Genomic DNA, 8,375 nt, shown 5'->3' with positions numbered 1-8,375 from the left:
GGAGAATGATCTCACAGAGCATGATCACTACCTTATCCTTGGTGGTCTTGCCCACTCCAAAATGGTTAATGGCTGACTGGCAAGGCTTAGATGGTGAGATGCCACAGGCAGTATCTCCACTTGTGATCCCAGGGATGAGCTCTCAAAAGTTTACATGGAGTCACAGTGTCTGCTCACAGCAGATGGCCTTGATTGTGGCCTCTCACATCCCAAAGCTGGATGTCAGCCAGGCACACTAACGGTGACATGGCCCTGCGTGTCACCGAGGCCCAGAAATTCTGGTCAGCCTTGGGCAGAGGAGCCCAAGCATGGTGCCCACCCAGGAGGAAATCCTGCCTGGATTTTTAGGGAAAAAACAGCCCAGGATAACAGACATCAGGTGTCCCTCCAGCACAGCCACAGGATTAGGTTTCCGCCCTCAGCCCATAGCCCGTTGAAGGTCATTTTGTCCAGCTGTGAGCAGGGAGGTGGACAGAGAAGTAAGCTTTGTGGTGCTGCTTCTGAGCAGGAGGAACAGGAATAGAGTTGAGTTTCTTGAAAAGAGAGATGGTGACGTGTACAAACTGATGCCGGCAGTGACTCCTGGACAGGAAACAGACCACAGGACAGCGCGGTAGGGCTAGAAGGGGCCGCAGTAGAAGGAGGGAAGCAGTTTGAGGGGGTCTGTTGCCTTCTGAAAGTGCCGAACCATATGTGCTGTAGAGCTGCTTAGCCCTGGAGGCTGTATTATATATAGTCTGAAATAAACACCTTCAACTTGGGTTATAACAGGGACATGAGACGCCTCAGGACCAAATGCTTTGATTAGCAGATCTGCTCTTATTGCACTGCATTAATTGCTAAGGTAGACTGAGCCAGATGTCGCACCAGCTTTCAGTTCATCAAAAGCAGCAACAGCATGAAGTTTCCTATGCTCTCAGGATTCATTTCCTGCGCAAGAGCTTTTGCAATTCATGGTTCCTCCGCTTCTTCTTCCAGTTGTGTGAACAGCTCTGTGTCTAATTCAACACTGGGAGAATATATATTTCTTAGCAACAACGAGACCAACACATTCCCAATTTTCATTAATACGGCTTTTTATAATTCACTTAGGCTTTCTTTATTGCTTGTTGGGAGCTGAGCAGTCCCAGTCTGGAAGCGTTATGAAATGAAAAATGCTACATGTGTAGAGAGAAAGTACCTCACTCACTTTTAAACCGATTAAGAATTTTGCTTACAGGTAAAAAAGACTAACTGTGCTCATTGATGTCTAATTATTTATTACTGAAGAAGTACCAGTTTTGGACCAGAGTTTCCTTGAGCTCACTGTCATCAAAGCAGAAAAAAAATTCTCTCAAAGAGTTTATATCTTATGCAGTCTGCAACCAAGTTGGAAGAAAATGATCAAAATTCTAAACAAATACATGATTTTGTGTTTTGTAAATGGAACTGAAGTTTGTTCTTGGGTTGTGTAATAGTCTGCATCACTATAAAACTGAAGAAAACATTATGCAGTAGCAAAATGTTGAGGTCTTTATTGTGTACATTTACAAAGTAGTTTATTTGAAATGGCATATGGAGCCATTTAAAATGCCATTCAGCTAACATTGACTTGCCTACACTGTGCATGTATTTAGTGTTCATTGAAATTATAGGTTCACAGAGATGCATCTACAAATGTGCATTCTTAATACAGTTAACTGTGATAAAGGCCTTTTTTTTTTTTATGGCCTTTGACTTACAAATTTCCCAAGTTGTTTATTTAAATTTGTACTTTTATATATAACAGTCTATGTTAATGAGGATTTTGTGTATTTTATAGAGCCACAGAGCTGTTGACTTCAAACAGCTCCCTATTATTTAAAAATAGAAATAATAGTACCATTTTCTGTCTTCCTTCCCAGCCTGTAGGAGAAACTGTTTGATTAGCTGTTAGCTGTGATTGTGTTTTTGGATACAAGTGGATACAAGAAAGAGAATTTATTGGGTAAAAAGTGAATCTTCATGCTTGCTTCTCAGACTCACTATTCTGTGACTGCTGGTATTTTGCCTGGATACAGGCATTAATTTTTGAACAAATATGTATTTCAGTTATGCTAATTGGGAGGATTTCAGTCACAAAATTGCTTGCTTTCACAAACATACTATGTTTTTTTGTTTGTTTTTTAAAGTTTGTTTTTTGTTTTGTAATCACAAAAGGACAACATGATCTTTTGCTCTCTGTCAGTCTTGGCAGCCTTAGGGATTTCATTTGGGCCGATGATGGACTGGACTAATCTCACAAGTGTCATACCTTTCGTTTCTACCACAGCATCACAAGCAGGTTCTAGTCCATGTGACTGCAGCTGCGAGCTTGGAAGTGAGATGTGAATACATCTTCAAGGTCCTGAAATTGGAAAGCAGATAAGAATGCATAATATATTGAAGTCGCAGGATCTTGCTTTGCTCAAGCACGTTTTGAATGCACAGGCTTGCTAATGCTGCAGAATACTCCCTCTTTCAACTAATCTTGTTACAGCTCTCACACATGGCCATCCAAGGCATATGCCAGGGCTCATGATTTTAGGCAGATCAACAGAAGACTGATGCACTTAAAAGCTATGCCTTTTTTTTTTAAAAAAAAGGTCTTTGGCTCCTAAGCCTCAGATGAGGTCTTAAAGTCAGAACAATGAGTGGAAATCTCTCTAGAGCAAACCAAAAAGAAACACTGAGGATGTGGGTGTTTATTCCTTGTCCTCAGGGCTTCAGAGCTCTGCCTCTGCCTTTTCTTAAAGTGGGCAATAAAACCTCCCCAGGAAGTAGGTTTGTGTGTCTCCTCCTTCCAGAAACTGTGCAAAGTTTACTCTTTCGCACAAATTACTACCCAGATGGTAGCTTTGCCCCCTGTTTATTTTATGTTAGATTAGTTTCTAGCACAGAACTCCACAACTTCCTCCACCTGGATGAAGAAACTTGTGACTGCTTACAGCAACTTTCTTTGGTTCTTTTTCTCCCAGGCTCAGTTAACTCCATACTTCAAGGCGGCACAAGTGCAGCAAAAGAGCTGAGGAGTGCCTCCTCCCAGTGCTCAACAACCATCTCCCGAGGTAGGTCGGGTGCGCTGCTGGGATAAGTGGGAAAAGTGTATTTGAAACCTCTCCAGCTGAGGAATGCCCTTGTCTCCCATATGCTGAGGAAGGCTCTTATTGCTGGATTTATCAATAGAAAATAGAAACCATCATGAGATTAACTCTTTGTATTGTGAAGTCATGAAGAGCCTTATGTCTTCATTTCCATGTGATGGACCAAGCTGGTGTGTAGGCAGGAGGGTGAGCCAGCACTGCAGGAAAGGCAGAAAGGAAAATCCCGGCCTCCTCAGCACATCTGTCTGCAGGACGTCCGGGCAGTGCCCGGTCAAGTTGTTTCCATGCCTCTCCCTTGTGCCAGGAGCAATGGTTTGAAATCACTGGCTTCTTCCTACAAGGGTATTCACATGATTTTGCTGCAGGGCCAAATGGGATTTATAGGCCAACAGGGCTTAGCCTGAGGGTTTACACCTGGGCTGGAGGCAGCAGCATGGGTGGGCTAGATCTGGAGGCTTGCTGAACTCATTGCCTAACTTGGGATGTGATGCTCAGTATACATAGGCTCTTCTACTGCTATCTTGATTAGTAACAAATGAATCAGTCAGCCATGCAATAGATTTCTAATTTCACATACTTTTTTTTAACGTGGCATTACAGACACCATTTACTCATCAGCCACAGAGCTGAGATTACTTTTCTGTTTAGAATCCAGATGTGAAAGCTGAAGCCACCTCCAATCTGCATTTATATTGTTTAGCTCTAGCCATGAGGTCAGAAGCAACTTTAACTGAAACCATAGTGAATTCCTATTCTTTAATATTGCCAAAAGGCTAGAGAAGATGGAAGTTCTGAGGAATCTGCAAAATTATCATCCTGATTTGCATTGTGTTGTTTAACCACTATGCTTAAGCATTATGTTCTTTGATCAAAGTCATGCTTAGAATGAGAATTCAGTCCACTGGTGGAAATGATATATGTTCAGCCAAATTAAATAGAACTTATTCTTAGACATGTCCCTTGTCTAAAAGCACTGTTTTTTATTCTAATGATTTCATGTCACAAATGTGATGCTGCATTAAGATGTCAATATGTGCCAGAGGCAATAGCAGTTATCTTGGCTAGATACACTCAATTGTGGTATTTGTGTTAAAAAGAGGCCTATATGTCTGCATCTTATCTAAGTCCCTCCTTATACTGTGGCTTTCTAGATGTGCTTACCTGGAACAGATATTGTGGACATTGAGTATTCCCAAAACTTCAAACAATGTTGGATGTTTGACCAGCAATCTGCAATGAGTCCTGATAGAGAGACCACTGAGGGAGACTATGATAGATATTTAGGAAATCTCTAACAGTATAAAAAGGATTAAGAGGGATTAATTCCTAGTGCTTCTTCCAGTACAAGAAATGGGGCCCATCAAATAACGTTGTCAGATGGAGGGTCCAAAACAAAAAGAGGTGGTTCTTCACACAACATGTAGTTAGGCTGTCACAAGATACTAAAATTTATGTTAACTTAAGGGCGGCCAGACAAATCATGGAAAAGATCATGAGGGGAATTAAATACAAAAATACTCTTTCTCTGATTCAGACAGATCCTCTGAGCCACAGATTTATATAAGGCATGAAGAATAGCCAAGGAAAGCAGCACTGCGTGCTTGCTTTTTTCTATGGCCTTGTCTTGGCATCCAGTTTGGGTCACTACCACGAGAGGCAGGATGCCGGGCTAGGTGGACCTTTGCTCTGACACTGTACATCCATTCCTCTGTTCCTGCTATTTATTCTTTTTGTTCTCCTCTTGGTTGGCTTAGGAGAGCCTTAGTCATGGCAGTGGTACACAGCACAAATCAGATTTTTTGACATCTACTTTGTTTGAGAGTAGTCTCCATTTGGGGGTCCTACGCCCTTTGGAAGGTGGGCTCTGGTCCCTGCTTAATGGACCATGTATTGAAGAAGGTCAGGTGGGTTGTTTGGTTTTTGGATAAACTACAAATCATAAGTGGGATTGGGATCATGGCGAAATCTTCTCCTGGTTCCAGGTGTTTCCTTCTCTCTGCACAGGCTGAGAGTTGCTCTGTTCTCTGTGGGCACATGAATTTTAGCATGATCCAGCACCAACAGAGCTGGCAACAGATGCTCTCACTAGGCCAGGCCAGAAATGGGGTTTCAGGACTGTCTCCTTGGCAAAAAGTAGATGTAGGCTTGGCCATCTTTCCTTGAAGGAAAGCAGTTCTTGTTCTTTGCTTGTCACTGGCTAGCTTCTGGTGATTTCCTATTCATTTATGGGGGCTTTTAAGGATCACACCTGTCTTGAGGTATTGAATACGGAGTTTCATTCCTTATATCTAGGTTTTAAATACCTTTTTTTAATACCAACCATGTAAAATGTAGGCTTTGCAAAATACAGGCTGTTGGCTCCTAAACTCTTTCTTCTGATGAATTTTGGCAGCCAGCAGACTTTCATAGTAGATTTTCTAGCAACCCAGTTGCCAAAAGCAGCAAAATGCCTTGGCAATGCAGGTTTTCTATGCCAGCAGGGCTATCTTGACATTTGTCTTCAAAAGACAAACTGTATTATAATATTCAGTGTTAGGTAATGAGTATAACTGCTCTTTTAAAAAAGACTGGGCTAATTACAGGTCAGGATATGCCCAAGCCTGTTCTGCTGTCAGGTCAACCTGAGCTTTGTAGCTCGCTTCCTCAAAGAGATGAAGCTTGTGAGATGATACCAGCACCTCCTACCTGCCCTCCATGAGAAGTTTCAAAAATATGAAATCTCTATGAGGTTCATGACAATTTGTGGGAGACCCAAATAAATGCCTTCAGCAGAGGAGCTGGGCAGCACCACCTTTTTCAAGAGATTTCAACCCGCTGGCCAGCAGCACACGAGTGGGAGCCAAGGAGAAACCCCGGGGCGCATGGAGACGCTTATTATCAGTCATTATCAGGCTGGATCCCGGCTAGTGTAAAAGGGCGACGTATTCCCATGTTGTCTGCACATTACAGGTACCTGCCAGCTGTGGCCCCAAGCCATTAGCGCTCTGCGAATGAGCAGCGTATTCGACATTGCAGGCATGTGTGCAGGTACAGCCACATCACAGGCTGAAATACAGCATCCTGCAAGACAGCTCGCAGCCGGGTGCCCGGCTCTTGCAATTTTAGCTGTTTTATCACAGCTGGGTGCCTCATCAAGGGCACGTCTCTCCTCTCTGAGCAGCGGCTGCTGCGCTGCAGTTTTAACAAGGCAAAAAGCAACTGCTCGAGCCACGTGGCACAGAGGCACCAGGCTGGGCGCCTCCGCAGCCTGCTGCACGCCGGTGCGCAAGGGCAACCCACAGGAGCAAGGGGCTCCTGCTTGTACCCAACTGCCCGTGAGGAGCTTTACACAAAGGTCTATTTAAAAATAGACTTGACAAAAATAAATATAAAAATAGACCTCTTCCTTCCCTCCTCACCTACCCTTTTTTTCAATAAAACAGGTTGATGGCCAAGCTGGTTAAAAGGAAAATAAAAACAGTTTCTTCAGCATTTATTCATTCTAGGATATTTTTCGAAGGACTCTAGAAACCACAATATTGCAGGAGCTTTGTTCTCTGCTGTCAGCCCCGCAGGGAACGCCACTGGCCATAGTTTGGGCTTGCTCCTGTCTCTGGGCAGGGGCTGGAGGAGGGGGGAGGCTTTTCCCTTAACCCTTTTCAGAGAATTACGTGGAGTAAATGGGATTTTGTCTCCTTTTCTCTCCACCCCTTGCCCTACTTAAAAGGAAAAAAGCTCCTCCACTCAAAATGCTCCCCAGCTTGAAGTGTCTTTTAGGCGCAGTTAGGCGGACTTGGTGTGGTGATCCGGGACTCAGAGCAGCTGTAATTACCGGGTCCCGTTTTGGACCAGTGGCAGCGTCGTGGCTATTTCAAGGACCTACTTCCTGTGCAGTTGGTCAGCCCCTAATGAGGGAACTCCACCCTGTGGCATGTATCTTTTTTTTTTTCTTTTATTTATAGCAGCTTTTAAAAAAAGGAATGCCTACCTATCTATCTAGGTGATATCCCTTCTTATATTGATCCGGATGCTGCTCTCCAGCTGCACTATCCAAGACAGACTGAGTAACAAACATAGGGGGTGAAGGGAGACTCGGTCTCCAATTCAGCATCTAAATTCAACTCTGCTTTAACTAAAAATCCTATTAAAGACAGAATATTTTATTACCTCTAAATAAATCCCAAACCTTATATCTGGAAGCTTAAAATATTTTTCTGTATAGTTAGCCAAATAAATTTCCCAGGACTGTAGAAAGTTGCAGGAACGATTTAGTGTTTACTTCTTTTGGGAAGAAGGTGGAAAAGAGAATTACATTGGGGAAGCAGCAAGACAAAACAACCATCCTTTTCTGACAAAATCAAGGTTCTCCCTTTTTGAGTGGTAAAAAGATTGTCCATGAATAGAAAACAATATTTATATTTTAATTTACTAGCTTCATGCTGCCAGCACCAGGGTGCCGTGCACAGTGTTATTTGTAATCTATTCTCATATGTCATTAGGATATTTTCAATCTTGCTGCCTAGAGGCATTTTAACAGCAACTTACCCACCGCCCACAAAATCCATTAGTTTAAACAATAAAAATGAGCAGTTAGGCCAACAGCGATGACACTGAAATTGCTTTGGTAAGTGCACATATAATGAGGACGGAGACTTCGGAGCTGCACAAGCATCATGGTAGACCTAATGGAATATATAGCCACTGCAAATTATTCTCTGTAAAGGGCAGCACCAGGCCTGGGTTTGTTTTTCCTAGACCACCTCATAGCTGGGGAACTAAATTTAGCAAGAGGTAGGTTCCAAGCACAGAGATGAACACGCATTTTTTAGGGCATCTCTTCTAGCATGTGCCTGACATGTGTGAAGCATCATTTCACATCTAATACTGGTTAATCTAGTTAGAAACCACCAATGTGAGCAACAAATGCAATTTTTTTCCAGGAGCTTCTGAAAGTGGAGGAGGAGGAGTGGGCCTGGGCTAATCAAATCCTCTCCTGCAAAGCCTCAAAGGGGGGAGAAGGAGGTTTTGGGGCAGATGTGCTGCCCTGGCGCAGGTGGGTTGGCAAGGGCTCCTGCTGCCAGAGACCATCTTCAGCCCTGCCACAGAGGTACTTGCCCTCCCAAGTGCTCCTGAACCCCATTCTGTCAAAACAACTCAGGCTAGAAAACTCCTCCTGTTAAACCTATCAACTCAAAAGCCAGGGATATTTTTCTTTTATTTATTCTTTTCCCCCAGGAGCAATTTCCTCAGAGCTGGGGAGCAGAATTGTGTTTCCAGCCTGCCGCTGCACGCAGA

This window comes from Apteryx rowi, unplaced genomic scaffold (genome assembly GCF_003343035.1).
Source record: "Apteryx rowi isolate R43461 unplaced genomic scaffold, aptRow1 scaffold_801, whole genome shotgun sequence".
Lineage (NCBI taxonomy): Eukaryota > Metazoa > Chordata > Aves > Apterygiformes > Apterygidae > Apteryx > Apteryx rowi.
Note: the sequence above shows the minus strand (reverse complement) of the source record.